This window comes from Periplaneta americana, chromosome 15 (genome assembly GCF_040183065.1).
Source record: "Periplaneta americana isolate PAMFEO1 chromosome 15, P.americana_PAMFEO1_priV1, whole genome shotgun sequence".
Classification (NCBI taxonomy): domain Eukaryota; kingdom Metazoa; phylum Arthropoda; class Insecta; order Blattodea; family Blattidae; genus Periplaneta; species Periplaneta americana.
In genome coordinates this window covers 113,111,762-113,132,677 of record NC_091131.1, presented here as the reverse complement: position 1 = coordinate 113,132,677, position 20,916 = coordinate 113,111,762, and the positions used below count along the sequence as shown (strand labels likewise).

Sequence of the window (20,916 nt, the reverse complement as noted above, 5' to 3'; positions counted from 1 at the left end):
TCTGGAGGTCGTCTTCATTCTCTGCTAACATGACGATGTCATCTGCAAACAGTATATTATTTAATCTATAATTTTTACTAATTTCTATTCCTTCATCTGTTAGAAGATCTTTCCAATCTAATAAGATTTGGTCAACATATAAATTAAAAAGGACGGGTGAAAGAGTGCACCCCTGTCTAACCCCTTGATTTATATAAAAATATTCGTGTTCCTTCTGCACAGGCGAATCAATACATAAGCATGTGTTGTGATATACACTCTTCACACTTTCTATTTAATAATAATAATAATAATAATAATAATAATAATAATAATAATAATAGCCCCACTCGTGGCTACTTTCGTCATTGACTTCTAGCAGAATGTGGTGCCCACAAGTGGCGAGGTAAAACGTTAAAGTACAGAGTGTCCAATATGCCCGACTGTCCAACAGACCCTAGTTTACCCTATAGTAGATGCAATGTGGAACATCTAAAGTGGCTTTGGCTTGGCTTTTAAATTAACCGCACTATGACTTTTAAATTGGCTTGATTTGTTAATCTCTGTAGATATTCAATTAAGACAAAACTGATTTGTTCCATCAATATACAGTAATAATGATGAAACTGTCAACACATTCTAAATGTGAAATTATTACACTATTTCAAGCATTAATAATAATAATAATAATAATAATAATAATAATAATAATAATAATAATTATCATAATCATAATCATCATCATCATAATCATAATAATGGATTCAAAATAAGGAAATAGTATTAACTGAAACTTGGCAGTTAAGGCGCAGATTTCAGCCTACAATAAGTTTAAGGTAATTAGTCCAAACTCCACTAATGACAAGCTTATAAAACTATTGAAACTGCTAAAAAAAAGAGTCACACATGTCCCAACAATTTCACAGCTGCTTTGAAATCTATTCTATAATTTCTCTGAGGCCTTTATCAGTACTCCAGTTCAGAGAAATGGAACCAATTCCGCATCTAATGAAGCAAGTTTTCATCCGGCGAATTAACGCACTCGCAAGAACTGTGTTGCTACAATTTCTACATAAGATCGGAACGTGCCTCAACTGCAATTATTGTGAGTGATGAAAGCTGACAGAGAAAAGTCGCGTCTAGGAAGAGTTGACAATTGTCGAGCCTGTTTTACTTCCAGGAATAGCCGTCTAATTAAGTTCTTGTTGTCGACTTTATGTGGAACAAGGGCATTGGGACAGAGAAATCCATCGGATTGTGCAGAGCGGTCTTATGCATTCCTCTCAGACTCCTAATTGAGTGACGTAATCCAGTGCCGGCGACGCTGCAATAGCGCACGTTACAAGGCCGATCATAAAGCACGCCGCGTCGAGGTGTTCCGGGGAACGAGCTGGATTCCAGAGACGTTCGGAGTTCCCATACGTGCCTTTCTCTTTGTCTTTGTTTCCCCTCTTGCTTTGTATTCATTTTAATTTTATTTTTTCTGTTATTGTTATGCTTACCTTTCATTGAAGATTGTTTCCAAATCTCTTCTCTTCTCTTCTCTTCTCTTCTCTTCTCTTCTCTTCTCTTCTCTTCTCTTCTCTTCTCTTCTCTTCTCTTCTCTTCTCTTCTCTTCTCTTCTCTTCTCTTCTCTTCTCTTCTCTCCTCTCCTCTCCTCTCCTCTCCTCTCCTCTCCTCTCCTCTCCTCTTTGTTTTTAATATTTGCCATTTATTTATTTATTACTTAAACTTTCATTTATTTCTTTACAAATTTCTACTTCCTATTCATACTTCTCTTCTTCATTATTTCCTATCTTCTTGCTCTTTCTCTTTTTCCTCTCTTCCTTTATCACTTTCGGTCGTATATCTTTTCATTCTTCTCTTTCCTTCATTCTTTACTATTTCTTTTTTATTTTTTTCATTATCTATATTTAAATTTTTTCACTGTCTCCGTTTCAAAGTTTCATTTGTTCTTTAACTACTTTTCCTTTTCTTTTCTTCTCGCATCCTGTTTTATCTTTATTTTATCATTCATTCATTCTTTTAATAGTTTTATATTTTTTCTTTGTTTTCCCGCCATTATCTTTTTTGTCGTAAATTATTTATTTTCTTTCATTATCTTTTCGTTATTTGCGCCTTTGTTTGTAACCTTCTTTCTCCGTTAGTTTCTTCGTTGCTTCTTGTGTTCCTGTATGCACAGTCTCCCGTTTCTTTCTCTACTCATCCTTCCCTTTCGTTTGTTTTCCTCTTTGTTCGTTATTTCTATATTTTATTTCTTTATCTTTTAGTTTACCTCTGATCCTTCCTTTTCCCCTTTTCATCGCCTCTCTCCACTTTCTTTCGTTCTCATTGTTGCTTCCCTCTTCAGTGTTTCTTTATCTCCTTTGTTTGTCACCCCCTCTCTCCGTCACCATCTTATTTCTTTTTCTCTTGTCTTTCTTTATTTTTTTCATTTTCAGGTGATTAATTTATTTTTGTCTCTTTTCATTGTATTTTCTCTTCATGTCTTTCTTCACCTCTTTTCTTTCTTTCATTCTGTCTTTCTCTCATTCTTTCCTTCAGCTTTTCCATAGCAGACGACACTTCCAACTTCAATTTTTATAATTTCTCCAGAGCGGGAATCTGTGGTAGATTGGGTTAGGTTAGTTTAGGCTGTTCGTATGCCTTGCATGTAGGAATCTGTGACAGGTTAGGTTAGTTTGATTAGTTTAGGATTTTTGTATGCTTTGCATATCGTCGTTGTTCCGGAAATAACTCCTATGTGACATATTTATCGATTTTCAGATTTTTGTCTATTAAATAACATAAATAGTGATACAGCAAATAATAAAATCTCCTTATGTAATTACATTTCTTTCTTTCGAAAATGTAAGAATTCACAATCTCCTAAGCACTATTGCCGTAACAGAATAAATGTGTTTTTTCCTCCTACTGAAAATTTTCATATTTTGCACATAGGAGTTATTGCAGGAACAACGACGATATACTAAGTGAAGTGAAATGTGCGTTTTGCGTTATGTTTTGAAGTGTTCTACCAGTTTATTTCACGTGTTAAATAACACTTTTAGGTTATCTACAACGATGAATTCTTTCCAATTTTTACCTATTTTCTGATATGTTTTCAAGTCAATTGACGTTCTATACGAATTCTTCACATTCCAAACTACAATCCTACTGAAAATTAGACCATTTTCCCACTTTTGCGTCAAAAAACCTTCAGGTCGCGTGCTATAGAAAACTCTTTCCTTCTTTCTCCATGTATCGTTTCTTTATCTTTCTTTGTTTCTTTTTCCGTCTCTTTGTTTCTGTTCTTCTTTCTTTACTAATTTGTTTATTCTTTCACTATTATCCATCTAATAATCGTTTACTATTGTCTGTTTTCAGTTTATTAATTTGTTTACCTGTACAATTTTTTCCCATTTTCGTTACAACTTAAATCCTATATTTTTATGTATACATAATCTCACCTCACCAATTTTCAGGCTTTCACATTATCAAAAGCGAGATGTTCGAAATGTATTAAAACAACAATTTTCAGGGCTCTCTTTCCCAGTAAATATTCATTCATAATTAACGTAACGAATAACAGATTTTTCTTACATTCTCAAGAGTTCAAACACTTATCTCTTGTACAGGCACGAAGTTCTGTCCATACTTGCTGCATGTAATTGCACGTATCAGGGTTGGATCCTGGCGGCGCTACTTGAACAATACAGCGCCTGTGCGTTATGGAGCCCAGCAGAGCGCGCCATGTAATGGGAAGATAATTAGTTACCTTATAAGATGCGATGGTACAGCCTGCAGCGCGGGACAGTCCCAGCTCCAACCGAAACACTTTCTTGTACTGCAATATACGTTCATTCCTCTCCATCTCCTCCTCTTCATGTTGTTTTTCTTACACATTCTTTATTTTTCTTCTCTGTTTCCTTTCCTTGTGTTATTTTCTCATTACTTTTGTCTTTGCTTTTCCTCTCGTTTTAGCTTTCTATCATTTGCTTCTTCACATCAGTCAACTTCTGCTCCGTCTAAATTTATCGTATGTTTTTCCTAATTTAATGGCTTTTCTTCCTCATTCTCTTCTTATACTGGCTTTTTCTTCTCTATTTCAACTTTAATTTGTTTTTATTATTGCTATTTTATTCATTATTTCGTTGTACTCAAATACAAATTTACTAAACTTTTTATTAAACATTATGTATCAGTATAGTATAGAAGCAAGTATTAATTCTAGTTTTTACTAATCAAATTCTTATACCATACCCATTTATGAGTAATATAAACGTGTTACAAAAATCTTAACAAACACAGTACCATATACAGGGGCGTATTATTTCCATTTACATAAAGCACGCACATGGTTCTGAAATTGATGGAATATGTAAGCTTTTTCTACATATAGATTTACAAAATATGTACATATGTGTGTCTAATGCCTACCCACTTCACTTGCGTGATTCGGGTTCCGCATACTGCGAATAGATGGCAGGACTGTGATCCATTTTTCAAGTTGCACACCACTTCGGCGGGCCACGTTATGCATGATGTGTATCTGTGAAGAGTTATGTCGTGTATTAGGGTGAGTGTATGTTATATGTTCGTGTAAGTGTAGTGTAGGGAATGGATGAGGATGATGAAGGTGAGGAAGGGAGAAGGGTAAATCCGGTGCAGAAAGTAACCTATTCCTGTCCAATAGCACTACGGTGTCGCCAGGCTTAACGTTCCCATCCGACGGTCGAATCACTGTCAACAATGACATATTCCTTCTCTTCATATGCACTGCGGAGAGATTTGGGATTTAACTCAGGCATACTGGTACACAATCTAATCATTAGAAGTTGTGTACCGCCATCTCTCCTAGTCCTGAGGTAGAAATTTTACATGCAAATTTCTGACGCCGCCGGGAATCGTACCTGGGCCGGCTAATCTGGAGGCAGACATGCTACCAAAGAGCAAACTCGGCGCACTATTTACAAAATATACATATTTACAGATGATCCCATAATAGTTAATACAAATTATATATTGCATTAGATATTCAGTTAATATTATACACAGTTCTGTATTCCGTCTTTTAGAAATTCCGTGATACTGTATTTCCCGACTTTATTATTTTGCATTTATTTGTTCTTTTCAAATTGCTGTTCCTCATATTATATCTTCGCCCATGGACATGGTATGGCTTACGTTCATAGCATTTATCATTACGATATTATTACTGTTATCCACTGGCATAGCTCAGACAGTAGCGCGTTTCCCTGTTGAACCGAAGCTTCGATTGGACATGAATTCGATTGTAGCTTGGGCTGCTTACTGGATTTTTTCAGACATTTTCTCCAACTGTAAGGCGACTGTTAGGTAAACACACCTCGAATCCTCGGCCAAATACCATCTCGCTATCACCAATGGCATCAATTCTAACTACTAGATAAGTTAGAGCGACATTAAGTAATAGATTATTATTATTATTATTACTATTATTATTACTACTACTATTACTATTCAAACTTACTGTTGTCCACCGACGTAATTCAGACGGTAACGCGTTTCCCTATTGAACTGGAGCTGCGATTGTGCGTAGTTTCGATTCTAGCTTGAGCTAATTACGTAGCTGGGATTTTTCCGATATTTTCTCCAACTGTAAGGCGAATGTCAGGTAAATACACCTCGAATCTTCGGCCTCGTCTTACCAAATACTATCTCGTTATCTCCAATTTCATCGACACTAACTACTAGTAGTTCATACAGCGACATGAAGTAACCGACTAAAATTATTATTATTATTATTATTATTATTATTATTATTATTATTATTATTATTGTTGTTGTTGTTGTTTTGCTATCGCGAGTGTAATTGATGAAGAGTGCAGGCGAAACCTTGAAGATGTATTGCAATTGTAGCATAAACTAACTTAATTGGCTAATTGTTAATAGAGCAACGTCTTTGTAAATAAGTGATTATTGCCTAAACGGGCATGGCAGAGGCTCTGGCGGTGCCATTCAAGACGGATGACTTGTATTGAAGTGAAGGGACTAATTAACAGAGATCCAATAAGTCTCTTGTCCAGCCCGAGTCGCGCAGCGGCGGCCATTGACATGAAGGATTGCGGCTGTCCTTCAGCACAGAGAAGGAAATGCATAATCACGTACACTCCGTCGACTGGAGAGGTTGCGGTTTCGATCCTGTTTCAATTCTAACGAAACTGTTTTCTTTTCTGTAAGAATAATATTAATACCTTATACGTGAGGTCTCTTAGATCCGTATCATAACAACGTGTGGCGTTGGAGTTTGGATAAACATTTTAGAAATTAGCTTTTTTCCCCTTTTTGTAGGAAGTGTAGACAAGGTATTTTATACTGACCTTTGTCGTCTCCTATACGACGCATTAGCTTAATCCTGCGTTTTTCTGAAACGACGCATGCGAGTTGCTAGGTACGAGGCCCGCATCGCACAATTCCGGACTACACGAGAAATAGTGAGTGGTTTCTATAACTGCGAGGTGCGAGGTCTGCGTACCTCGCAGTTATAGAAACCACTCACTATCTTTCGTGTAGTCCGGATTTGTGCGAGGCGGGCCTCGTACCTCGCAACTCGCATGCGTCGGTTCAGAAAAACCAAGGCTATATAAAGTTTTACGTCTCCAATATATTTTTAGACTCTCATATTTTCCTTCAAGTAGGCTAAATGTAAAAGTCATCCCTATTGCAGGACATGAAGACCCACAGTGGTTACCGTATTTTCAACAGACATTTCGGTATTGTAGCATAGGGATGACAGCCCTGCATGGTTGCTGTCAGTATCCCCTAAGGAAATTATCCTGGTACTCATTTCTGTAAGAGGCTGAGTAAACCCCAGGATCTAGTGCGGTCGGGACGGGTAGATCAATGAAAAATCCATACCTTGTCGGGAATTAAAACCGCAACGTTTCGGTTTGCAGCGAAACGCCTTAACGAGGCGCTACCACGTGCCCCACTGCTTTCTTTTATTGATCTAAATTATTTTTAAAGTAAATTTATAACATGTCTGTTGTATTTTCCTCTTCGATTAACTACATTTACTCTATATTTTATCTTTCTACTTTGCGAACGTATTTCCCCGCGGTTACTTCCTAGGCGGAGTTTCCATGTTTCAAAATTACACGCTATGTATAAAATACTTCCGAAGCAGTCTTGCCAACCATAAGATATGGATCGTGAATGTGCAATAATTTGGTATCATGTACGATCGTGCGATCCGCGGATAGTGCGTAAAATGTAAGATCTTTTCGGCAAAGAGGGTAAAACATGGCAAATGAAGAGGATTTTAAATATTATTACAATGAAATTTTATATACATACATACATACATAATACATACATACATAATACTGTACATACATACATACATGCATGCATACATACATACATACATACATACATACATACATACATACATACATACATACATACATACATACATACATACATACATACATACATACATACATTTCTCCAGTATTACGGGTATATTTCATTTAGGTATACATTTCTAGTAGTTTCTACATGTAGCACTTCTGCGTTACAATTACTGTAGACGTCGACTGTCGCAAAACGTATTTCTATAAACATTGCTCTCCTATGTGTCCAAGCCCAAGTAACATGACAATTTGATTTTGGTAAACATTATTATAGCGACTAGAAATCACGTAGTGACCATTACTTGTGGCTATTCTAAAATGATGCTGACAAACATTCCTTTGTTTATTTCCAAATATCTCAGAGAAATGGTTTCTCCAATCCTCTCGATAGTCTAAACATAATTGAGCCGTTGAGAGCAAAAGTGGTGTAAGTCAAAATTGGGTAGTGAGATTTAAAGTAAAAATTCTGTAAAATACAGCGCAAAGTGGCAATTAATATGTCCTTCTTGCTATCCACTGACTATAAATAGTTTAAATAAATTGACTATTAATTGCTATTTTGCGCTGTATTTAACAGAATGTTTACTTTAACTCTCATTACCCATTTTTGACTTACACAATTTATGCTCTGAACGGCTCAATTACTGTAGCCACATAAGCATGTAATAACTAATAAGTTGGTTGATTGTAACGCTTTGAGAACTCCATAACAGAAAAAGGAAATAAACACATTCAATATATGGGCCTATTTTGTACATACAAAGGAACAAGGAACAGCATATTATATATGGTACTTGCTTGTGCCAGTCGTGTTTCGTTGTAGTGTACGGGCAGTAAGAAATCAGATGTCATTGTGATAGGTTGTGACGTGAAATAGTAGCAATGAAATCAGACGATAGTGATAGTAGCCGTATAGGTCCTACTTCCAAAAAATCTATATGCAGTGTACCTAAATATACAGGATGAATATAAAATTGTAGAAACTTATGGTAAACAATTCCTTAATTTAAAGCTTGGTTTTGCTCTGATGAAACAAACTAAAAGGGCTAGATGTAGGTTCTGGCTCTTCTGTCCCTGCTGTTGTTGATCCTTCCTCCCAAGGTACGGAGACAACAAAGGTTTAAAAAATCATTTTATGTGCTGATATTTAATTTTTAACAATTATTTCCTTATAAGAATTTTAAAAAATCGTTTATATAAAACACTGTGGAGGAAGTTTAGATAAAATAATCAAAAAGGCCTATTTTATATATAGTGTACGATCCTCTAATCGAAAGTACTATAATTTGGAACCAATTGTGCAATCCAGTCAAGCCTGTTACGAAGTCGCTTCCTTTCCGCACAGTGACAGAGCTGCAACTGATTGCATCAATTTGCTTTTGAGTGTAGGCTACTCCCGATATCGCAGCGCAGTTGAGTTGGTTTATAAACAAGCCGCCGGTAAAGATATCGTGATGCACTTGGGAAGCTACGATAGGTAGCGAAAATCTGGTTTCGCAAACCAGCTATAACGGCTGTGGGGATCATCGTGCTAACCACACGATACCTTCATTCCGGTTGGATGATCGTTCACCTCTGCTTCGGCATGTGGACGTGAGGCCAACAGCCGGCTGGTCGGTTTTGGCCCTTCAAAGGGCTGTAGCGTCATGGATTTACTTTACTATCATTTCTAAAAACGTTAGACTCACAAATAACTTTTTTTCCTAGGTAAACCACAAAAGTTACAGAAAATAATTATTATATTTTTTTGTTCAGTAATTTATGCTCTATTACCAGTATTTTTTTGCAGTTTATATCGTTTACACCCTATATATTGATTCCAGAGTCATAACTATTTTTTTCTATACTATCACTGGTACTATTACTGCTACTGGCACTGTCACAATTAATAAGACTTCCAAGTCGTTTGTTAACACGGTGCAAGGCCACTGTTTACATCATAAGACAAGCCTGTATCCATGCTAGACCTGAGGTAGAGTACATATAGAGTCCTCTTCTTCAATTTTCATGGCTATATAGGAACCTTTAGGGAGATCTTTGAACCAGTGCTGAAGATTTACCAGTAGCGGGACTCTTCGGTATAACAAAGTAAGGGGCACACAATTCAAAATTCCTGCGTTAATAAAATTAATCTTACGCTCATACTGGGAATCGAAGTCATGTCCACCGGATTTGAGAAAGGGAAGTCTTACCCCTCGCGTAAGATAAACAAAGAGTAAAAAAGATTTATTATGTAGCTATCCCTACGGGGTACACAAGCCTCAGATTACCGACTACTTGGTCGAGAGCGAAGGAACTGAAATTGCGTATTAATTGTGGGTCGGCCTCGTAGAGTCTGCTGCCGACGTGTGCATTTGCTCCGAGCTGTTCTCTTTTTTAATAGAAGCGCCTCTCTCTCTACGGTTGCAATTATCCAGGGCGCGGCCCAGAGGAGCTACCGAGAGTAATCCTACAGCTGCTCGCAGCGGCAAATTATCTGGATAGCTCATACCTAATTGTAACAGGAAACTCTCATTCCTCAGGAAGTTCCAGACTTGTAATTTGATTCGGATGGGTTCCTATTTTATTCACCTGTTTACTTACAATCAATTGTCCGTCAGTTCGTCTTCGAATTCTGTGAGATTAAATGGTATAGTGAAAGATGCGACTTCACTTAAGTGTAGAAGAAAGGGATGTTTCGCTTAGATTCACCTCACTTCCCAATCATTTTATCTACCATCTGCAAAAGTTAAAAACAAATTCTGTATTAGGGATAGACTACACCTACACGTCATACAGTTTCGGGAATGAAACTACAGCTGCTGTGTTGGTTTCAATGTTTTATTTTTGTTTCGGTTTACAAAATAATATGGCGCATAAGTATATAATAAGAGAAATAATTAATGAAGAGCCTGCTATATATTTTCTCTTCATATGACGCACCATTCCTAAGTATTAGTCCCAGCTCACAATAAACAAATTTTCACTATGGTTCAGTCGAAGTTTGTCGTATGTATCTATTATCACTTGATATTGCATAAACCGCAGTAAAAATCAAATGAGTGGTTGCAGAGAGCTATAGCTGCTCTCGATGCCGAAATATTACTGAGGGAGGCCGCGGGTCACGGCTAATTTTATAAGCAACTTCGGCACCCTCATCCCTGTAGCGAAGAGATCTAGCATTATTGAACATAAGCACAAAGTTACATTGCTTCATGTTCTAACTACAAATAAAATTAATATTCAGTCCGCCGCGTTAGCTCTGTGGCAACGCGTCTACCTCCAAAGTAGCCGGCCCGGGTTCGATTCCCGGCGAAGTCAGAAATTTTCTAGAAGAGGTGACGGTGCACAACTTCTAATTACTGAATTGTGAACCAATCTGCCTGGGTTAAATCCCAAATCTCTCCGCAGTTCATATGGAGAGAAGGCATATGTCACTGTTGGTGGTGATTAGGATGTTAAACCTCGGGGCCCCCCTTAGTGCTATTCGACAGGAGTAGGCTACGTTCCAGTACCGGGTTTCTCCTTCTTCTTTCCTCATCTTCATTATCATCCTCACCCATTTCCTACACTACACTTACAAGAATATTTACACATACAGTACATTCATCCTAGTACATGACATAACTCTTCACAGATACATATCATGTACAGCGTGGCCGCCGAAGTGGTGTACAAATTGAAAATGAGTCACAGTCCTGCCATCTATCCGCAATATGTGGAACTCGAGTCACGCATATGAAGTGAGTAGGCATTAGATACACATATTAATATTCAGCTGCTTTGTCTCATAGTCTGGTATTTAATTGGTTTATTTCACAACGCTCTACCAACTGCAATGATTATCTAGTGTCGGAATGAAATGAAGGCGATAATGTCAGCGAAATGAGTCCAGGGTTCAGCGTCGAAAGTTACCCAGCATTTGTTCTTAAAGGGACAGAAATCTCAACCATGTAGCGTTTCCCAGCCAAGATTTGAACCTGGGCCCACTCGTTTCACGGTCAGACATGCTAACCGTTACTCCACAGCGGTGGACTCACGGTCTTGTTACAGTAAACATTTGAAATTCTGCTATTTTTTAATTTACCACTGTTTCATTCGGTGCAGAGAAAGACGCATTCTCTGCCAATAGGCTGGGGTGAAGTATTTGTGATAGTAGCCTACTGGTTTGCGGTGCTGATATGGGAAGGGCTTGGGGCTAAGGGCCCTGAGACTGTATCGGGTTTACGAATGTCACCCAAATCAACTGTCGGACATGGATAATCATCGTGTGTAGGGTTCACAATAAGTAAAAGTAAGCATGGAATGCTGCCCTTGAAAACCAAGCCAAGCCAAAATATGTAGGCTTTATGTTGGAGACATAACTAGCTCAGAAACTCCTCTTTCTTCTTTTTTGTCTTCCCTTCTTCTGTCTTCATTGCATATTTACTATTATTACTGTCAATAACAATAAAATTTTGAGATAAATTAAATGACACTGAACAACAAATTTTTACTTTTTGTCTTGCTCCGAAAAAAAATGGGTGAATATTACTAATATGTGTGCCCTAAATCTGAATTTAAAATCCAAATTGCCTCATCACGTACCATTTTTCGGAGAAAGTTAATTGATTTTTTTACAAAAAAAAAACTAATTTTTTTATTTTTCGCTGCTACTGACAAAATTACAACAGACTAGGAATACAAAATGCCTCATAATACTTGAAAAATGTGTGTTGGATATAAAAATGATGTTACATAGATAAACACAAAAAAAACACAACAATAAAAATATTTCATGTGTATAATGAGAAAAATCTCGGAATTTGAACTTACTATTTAAAATGATTTTCAGGATGACTTCTATTTATAACTAGACCTGGGACTATCTTTTACTATAGTCTGCAAGCATGCTGGATGATATTTCTTTATATTGCCTTTTCATTTAAGATATTTCTTGACGAAATCTTTCCCCATGCTCGTCGCTTACCGCTCCAAGGTTAGGAGGAAATAAATCCAAATAAGAATGTAAAAAAGTGTATTTTGAGAGAAATTTTACACCCCATTTTCTCATATGCACATAACATGGTTTTCACAATTTCGATGTAGTTGCCTACCATAAAATTTCCAAGAAAATTTGAGCACACATTTGCGCGTCATACCATTTTTTCTGTAACCGAAAGTTTTTCCTCAAACAAAGAGTCAGCCATAACTTTGCGAATTTTTGGACCAATGAAAATGCTCTCTTTTAATTTGCCTTTACTTAAATTGGTAAACTTTTCTTTTAATTAATGAAAACTACACCCTCGTTTGTTCATTGCGTAGATCTCACTTTGAACTATTATGAAATATACAGAATAGAAGGGACCAATATCTGTTTATTAGAAGTACAAAACAGTATGTCAACAAGCATAAGAAACCGGAAATAGATTATTTTTTTATTGTAGTAGGGTATTTTACGACGCTTTATCAACATCTCTGGTTATTTAGCGTCTGAATGAGATGAAGGTGATAATGCCGGTGAAATGAATCGGGGTCCAACACCGAAAGTTACCCAGCATTTGCTCATAGGAAATAGATCAAAAAGTCATAAAATGCATTAGCTTTTGTTTTGGGTTACAACCCCGAACCCACCCCAGAGTGTTTATTGAAAAGTGAAATCATAGTGTAGCTTAAAAACCTTGCGTGATACGAAGAAAAGAGATGCATTTTCGGATTCAGTGCACACCAAATCATAAGGGACACATTGTTTTAAATCGGAACAAAATTATTGTTGTTTAGTGTAATTAAAGTTAAAAGGCTTTAAAGGAAGGGTATGTTTTGAAAGCATAAGGAAGAAGTTAAAATCTACTTTTAACTTTACTTAAATTAATACACCTAAATCAACAATAAAAATAGATAAATCTTAATACGTAAAAAAATAAATAATTTTATTTATCATCATCTACAACTTTCTGTCTCTCTCTATCTCTCTCCCCCCCTTCCTCTCATTTTCTGTTTCTTCTTACAAATAATTTGTAATTATTCATTTTCTTTTTATTTAATCTCTCTTCCTTTACCTTCCATTTCTTAATGCTTTCCTTATAGACTGATATATTTTAAGTAATCCTGGTTATTCGTAAGTAGTGCAACTTCTTGCTATGTGATCAACATGGCGCTTGAGACAAAGCAGTGGAGACGAAGACCAGGTATTCTCAATCAGCCTGTATGAAATGGAGATAAATTCCCACTTCCTGACGGGAATCGAAGTCATGTTCATCGGATATGCAGGCTAAAGTGCTACTTAATTCTGTAGATGTACCTACAAAAACTTGTCCTCAGTTGAAAGAATAATGACGCAACAGCCTTTGTAATTCAGTAGCACAGTTCGCATTGGCTACAATCAACTCTGCTTCATTCCTTCTCAGATGACGTGTTACGGAATGACAATGTATGGAGGTGCGAGGGTGTTGACTTGTGGTACGGCTTTAATTTGCTCTCTTCGGCTCCAGTAGCAGCAGCTGTTCATATATCTCGGCATTGTTCTACTAGATAACCCTGTAACAAGTAGCAATAATGGGGCAGCCTGCTGATTGCGATCAAGAAGCCAACAAAGAGAGTCACGGACCTGACGATTCGCTGCGCTAGCTATTGACGTCTGGATTATGACGAAGAAGAATGACTCGAATGTATAAAGAGATACAGAGCATATCAATGTAGAACAACATATTAAGGAAGTACAAGTGGAGCAAGATACATCCGAGCAAGGACAAAGACCTTGGGAACAACACTGAAGAGAAGAACGTGAGAGAAAAGAGAAGGAAAAATAGAAAGAGGAAAGCGGTAAAAAGGAAACAAGGACGAAAGTATAAAATGAAAAAGAGAACGCTAGTGAAGGAGGAAGAGAAAAGATTGAGGAGAATGACAGGGAATGAAGAAAAGTAAGAGAAAATTATGAAAAAGGAACTGCATAAAAAATTATGGAGTAAATATAAAGATAGGAAATATTTGGGAAGAGAACAAAGAATAGAAAAGCAATAGCAGATAACTGTAATTTATAACTACAGATTAAGAGTTGCTTTATTTTCTGTGACATAAAATAATGAATTGTTTACGTTCTTCACTTGCATTGATATCTCCAAAAATATTCTTCAGCTACATTCGTTTGAACAGTAAAGGCTGATTCACAATAAACCGAAAACGGAAACGACAACAAGAACGAAAACAGAAATATTCTTAAAATAAATGTATTTAAATGTATTCACAATTAACGAGAAGCTTGTCGGATCCCGGGAACGGGAACGTGAAGTTGGCCAAGTCTTAACTTTGCCGTTCTCGTTTCCGATCACAGCCTACTAGATTCATTTTGGTGTCATCAGAAAGCTATGTGGTTGTATATTTTGTAGCAAGGAGGCAGTGACATAATTTCGTCTTTATCCATTGCTTATAAATTTATTAGAATCGCTTACAATATATGCTACGTATATATGTGACCAGACTACCACCTGAATTGAATTCTTAAATATTCCGCGTCATAAATTTTGAAGTTTATTAACCTGTGTTCATGTTCTATATGATGATGATGTTAATTTTTGATCGTACATAATTGTTTTCCGTTATTAATAAGAAGTAACTGTGTTCATGTTGGCTGGCTTGTACTCATGAGAGAACGCCAATGCTCAATCATACACAAATGACATCAGAATGCGTAATATCGATTTCACATATCGTTATTGATATACATATCGATAGGCATAGTAGTTTCCGTTCTCGGTTTATTGTGAATCAAAGATCTTCATGCTCACGTTCTCTGCTTCCCATTCTCGTTGTTCTCGTTGTCGGTTTATTGTGGACCAGCCTTTAAACTGCATAATTGACAATGTTGTTCTAAAGTTCATTATCAACTACAGGCGTTGAGATGATGCTGGAATAATACAATGAGAGTGCTAAGAAATAATCAAGTTTTAGAGTGAATATGCCTTGCATTACCCTAAGTTACGATTGAATCTGATGAAGAAGCAGAGCAATGAGATATCAGAAGTGCATCGAATAATTTGTAAATTTTAAAAGTTTCTGGTTTTGTTTATTCTTAGCAAAGGTCTACTGGATTTCAGTCCCGATAAGAGTTTATGAATTTTATGGTAGACTGTGGGAGAGGTTTTCTACGTAGAATTGCGTTTCGCCTACCAGTATCATTGCACCGTTCTTACATCATCGTCAATTCATCTTCTTAGCTTCTTTATATTAAACGGTTATTAAATTTAAAATTGCTAGTTTTTTTTGTACGTACAAGTACTGTAGAACTGTCTTGCATTCCTCCCTAACTTTGTTGGTAATTTGGTGGGAATTATTTCTCTTTAGCCATATTTCATGCTTGGGATAATTGAATCGTGCGATAAATGTAATTTATGTGCTTTCGGCCTTAATTAATTTGTACCTTATAGAAGAAGTTTAAGGAGTTAGGGATTTGGAGAATTATAGATATTACACCTAGTATTTGCTGTTCTACAGGTTTTGGATCAATACGTCTTGCTTATGATTGAAAATAATATTTATCCCAGCCTTCAGGTCTACTTTATTATTGGATTCCTTGTTATAACTTAAGAAAATATCCTCACTGATATAGGCTATAATTTCAATTCATAACCTAACTATTTTAAGCTCTTACTGAAGTATCTTTAACAGATCGCATAATGGACCTTTGTTTTAAATCCTGTAAAATTATAAGTGACTTGACTGTACTTCAGTCAATTATTTCATATCTTCGAACCAAAAGAGACCGATGTTCGAGACTAGGCGGATCTTTGTGATTTATTACAGACAGAATAGCTGTAAGATAATATATTTTAACCAAATACTTTGATTTTCTCCGACATTCTTATTGCATCTTTGTTTTGTTGCAGTAGCTTCCTCTCCTGCGGATAGCCTCTGTAATCGAAAATTGACTTTAAATGAAACCATCGGCTTGTCCTGTAAAATTTGTGATAAGGAGATTGTAGATCAATATTTTCTCAAAATACGCATTATTACAAAAAAAATTCAGAGGAAATACCACAAAGCAACAAGTCCAGTCATATAATGTCTATAGAAATGCAGTTCGCAACATCACTGATAACGAAAATGTGGTTCTCAATACATCAGCGTGGTTTCTTGTCTGTTTCTATCTGACTACCTGTTTGTTTCTTTATCTCTGTTTTTTCTCTTTCAGCCCCTCTCCGTATATCACTCTCTTTCTTTATCTGCTCTGTCTATATAAGTCTTTGTGCCTTTCTCTCTTTGTCTTCGTCTGTGCGTCCATTTGTGGGCAATATTTTTAATCAGTTATTTAAATAATTCTTTGTGTCGCTAATCTTTTTTTTTAACAGTCATTGTACCATAAAAACTTAAAAATGATCTGCATTGAATGAGATCTGTCCATGACATTCACCCTTTCAAGTGCAAGTAATTCAAGGTGAAGCTATTAAGCTGTAACTTTCACTGCTTCTTTAGAGGTACAAAAACTTCGAGTGCCCTGCGAAGACAACTGACATTGATTATGAAGCGCTCTGCGCTTCCTGAATTTAATCTCAAATATTTTATTTAGCTATACTGATACTGAATTTAACAATCCTAATCAACTAAAGTAGTCATCCAGAGATCATAAGATGATAGTCTGATGATAATGGAACATTGGTCGAATAAATACGTTTACAAGAGAAATCACAGTACCTTAAGAAAAATCTGCTTAGCGATAACAAATGTGCACTCCACTGACATCATACTCGTAGTAAAGAACCCATAGGAGTTTAAAAATCAGAAGATAACGCTCATCATGTGGTACTTTCATGGCTTATGGTAGTAAAATATACAAGTAGATAGTTATGGTTTTCTTTCTCATTCTTCTGCATTCCGAGAATAAACTAAGTAAATTCCGAAAAAACAAAAGTATATGTTTATTTCTCATGACGGAAACATAGCACGAAATGGAAAATCACTTTCTGTTGGCAATCTATATCTGTTAAAAATTTCGTGGAATATTATCTGAGATTGAACTGCAGGTTCCTTTAATAAAAAGTTGTCGACTGACTGAGCCATTGCTGGATCACTGACATGGAATTCAAACAGAGTCAGATAGAAGATCCCTCCCTATACACTAGTCTCACACAAGGTAGCCTCTGTTAGTATGACCTTATCTTGCCATTCGCATTGTTTTCATGTAAACCGCACAACAATAAGACGTCTTGTATTGTTCTACAATAATGAAAAATGGCCTCAAATTGCTTGCAGCAGGAGTAACAACAGCCAGTGTGGTTCTTTCTTTTACCGCCGCTGAGGGTATCTTCCATGGCTACTTCTTCGTGCAGCTCGAGGGAGGAGGTGGAACCCCGTGGTGTGCTTACAAAGCTGGTAGTGATGATGTCGATGATGGTGATGGATGCCCACTGTTGCCTCGTATCCGTGTAACAATAATGTATGATACCGTTTGCGAGCCGTATAATAAACTAGGAGCCTCTTCACATTTGCGTGAAGGAAAGTTCGTGTGTTGATCGTGCGTTCAAATCTCCACGTATAATAAACCTTGCCTCATGTTAATACCGGCTGCTACTAAAGTACGATTGTTCACAGGTGTAGTTAATTGACATGGGCAGGTTGCTTGCGAGAAGTAACGTAATGTGATTGAGTGAGACGATGAGTATTTTATTACGTCAAATCAAATACGTGATTAAATAACATAGATGGAAAGATTAGACAGCGAAAACTTAAGGACTGCAAACAGCAAATAAATTTAGAACTCCTAAGTGAATATATTCGCATATAACTATTCTTTCGATAGAACGGTAATTTTATTTTACTAACCAAAATCAAAAGCTTGGTGTAATTAAAAGTTCAATGTAATAATAATAATAATAATAATAATAATAATAATAATAATAATCGTAATATTAGTAGTAGTTAATAGTTAGTAGTGGTTTATCTAACGACGCTTTCAACTGCATCCGTGTAGGCCTATTGGAAGCGCAGTATGAAGATACAATAGAAGTTCTTGCAAAATATACAAGAATGAACAAATAAAACATATGTTGTATGTGTATAATATATATAGGCCTATATATAACGTACATAATATTATTAAGAGTGAAGGTCACATTTGCGATAGCACGTACATTAATAAATAAAAATAATTAAATTATGTTATGTAACCTGATCACATCCGGGTGATTTTACACAGAATTTTACATATTCATACCACACAAATTAAAGAAGTGACTTGGTAAAAGAAACTCTCATATTGACCAATTTTTACCTAAATTATTGCATATTTTGAGGACTTGAGACGTATAATATGTATTTAACTATGGCACATGTCATTGCATTTCATGTAAGAAAAGATTTATATTGCATAGTATGTTAAAATAAAAAAGTGTAAATTAAATAAACATATTTTCGAATACTCGTATATATTTTCATAATCCACTTCATTAAACTGAGATCTAAAATGAAGTACTCCTCGTATTATGTAAGTAATTTGTATGTATGTATGTATTTAAGCTCCCTTAAATACGATCGACCTAGCCCGGGATCGAACCCGCAACCTCGGGCATAGAAGGCCACCGCTATACCAACTCCGCCAACCAGGCCAACTATATGTATGTATGTATGTATGTATGTATGTATGTATGTATGTACGTATGTATTATGATAACCTGTTCTTAGGCAACGGAACAGACTTTTTGATCTATTATTGGAGTGTAGAAGAATCTCCAAGCCACCGGCGTAACTCAGGCGTTATGCGCGTGTTCCTGCTGATCCGGAACTGCGCTCGGGCGAGGGTCAGATTCCTGCTTGAGCTGATTACTAGGTTGGTTTTTGGTGAGATTTTGGATAGCTGTAAGTCGAATGTTAGGTAATTACAGGGCAAATTCTCGGTCTCATGTCTCCACATATCATCTCAGTGCCGATGCTAGATAACCTAGTAGTTATTACAGTATCGTTAAATAACATACTAACGAAAATAAAATAAATAAATAAATGATGAAAATTTACATGTGCATAATTTATTTCTGACAGCTGTCGAAGTACCGCGTGACGAGCGTGTATCTTGGGATTGTTTACACACTTGTGCGATATCTAATACGACGTGAGTGGAGCGTACATTGTTTCATGCATTACCGCCGAGCAGCATTTTAGGCCTGCACGAAGGAGGAGGAATAATTATGTGCGCTATCATATATAAATGCTACACACAGATTTAGTTGAGACGCCGTGTTTGAGTAATCGCTGTGTCTGTAAGCCGGGAGTAGTGGATTAATCTGCAGCTGAACTTTGTAAACACCCACCGTGACATGAAACCAGTGTACCCATAAGGTCATGATGTCTACTGGCTGTCAGATGCGTCGTGAAGAGATAATACAAGTGGGGCACATCTGACAAGATTTTTAAAGGACGTCTCAAGGATTTTACTCCTGTGTAGGAATTCAACCCACGAAACTTATGATGTTCAAATTAGAAGACACAATGCACACACATAATAAGTTGTACTTAACTTATATGAGTTCAATTTACTTGTATTTTTCATTTGTTGTAAAACTATTTATTCATTTATTTTTTCACTTCCATTTGTCTCATTAAACCATGTTTCTTTCTTATATTTATTTGTATTCGCGTATTTGGCTCTGCGTTAGTGCGCTGGTCTTCCATTCAGGAGCCCAGTGTTCGATCCCGTCCAGATCGTGATGGAATTTATGGTAAACAAAACAGATGTTGCATAGCAATTTTTTGAGGTACTCCTGTTTCCCTCTTTCATTTCACAAAGACTTTCCACATCCTCCTCGTTTCATCTATCATCTACAATAGTGGAAAATAGGAACGGATGAAATGTTAGAGATAATAAGGATCTCCGATATTGCAATAGGATGTAAGAGTTTGGGATTACGTGTCACTGGATTTATCAGCAATTCGTCTGAGTATGAGATTTTGCTCTGTCAAGGCTGAGGCAGAATGGTCTGTCTGTCAGCATCGGATTGACGAATGTCACGAAGGCATCAATGAACTTAGACAATAGAGCACACAGTCGGAACAATGAGTGGCTAGGTATATGGATCCGTCCCGAGTGCGGCTCTCGATTAGACAAGCCAAGCCTATATATTTTGTTTCTAAGTAGTAACATTTGTTTTGTTCACCGTCGTTGTCATCATCATCATTATCATCATCATCAGCCTTCCATCTTATGGTGTTCAAATTAGAAGACACATCTTATGTCTTTGATCCGTTCCATCCTCACACTTGTGAGGAATTTGAACCAAATTTAGATATGTATATATAGAAGGAACCGTAATCATATGGTCAATTTGAGAAAATATCGGCGGACAAGACAAGCGAAGACTAGACATGAAGCAAGAGAGACGAACCTGTTTTTTATGGAAATGAAATGATTTTCCGTAATACCACTAGAATCGAAACCGGGCTTATTGAATTTGTAGCTACTACACAATCTTACAACTCCAACCAAAGTGGTGGACAATTTGTTTTATTCTTGCAGAACTTATTGGATTTCTAAGTACCACCAACCTTACCACTCCAACTAAAGAGGTGGACAATTTGTTTTATTCCTGCAGAACTTATTGGATTTCTAAGTACCACCAAC

At 36.6% G+C, this 20,916-nt stretch overlaps 1 protein-coding gene across 1 annotated transcript in view; it reads left to right on the top strand.

Moving 5' to 3' along the window:
- The window catches only part of LOC138715267 (zinc finger protein ZFP2-like), a 647,197-nt gene that overhangs the window by 288,454 nt on the left and 337,827 nt on the right, over positions 1 to 20,916 (top strand). The gene's annotated exons all lie outside the window — the stretch shown is intronic.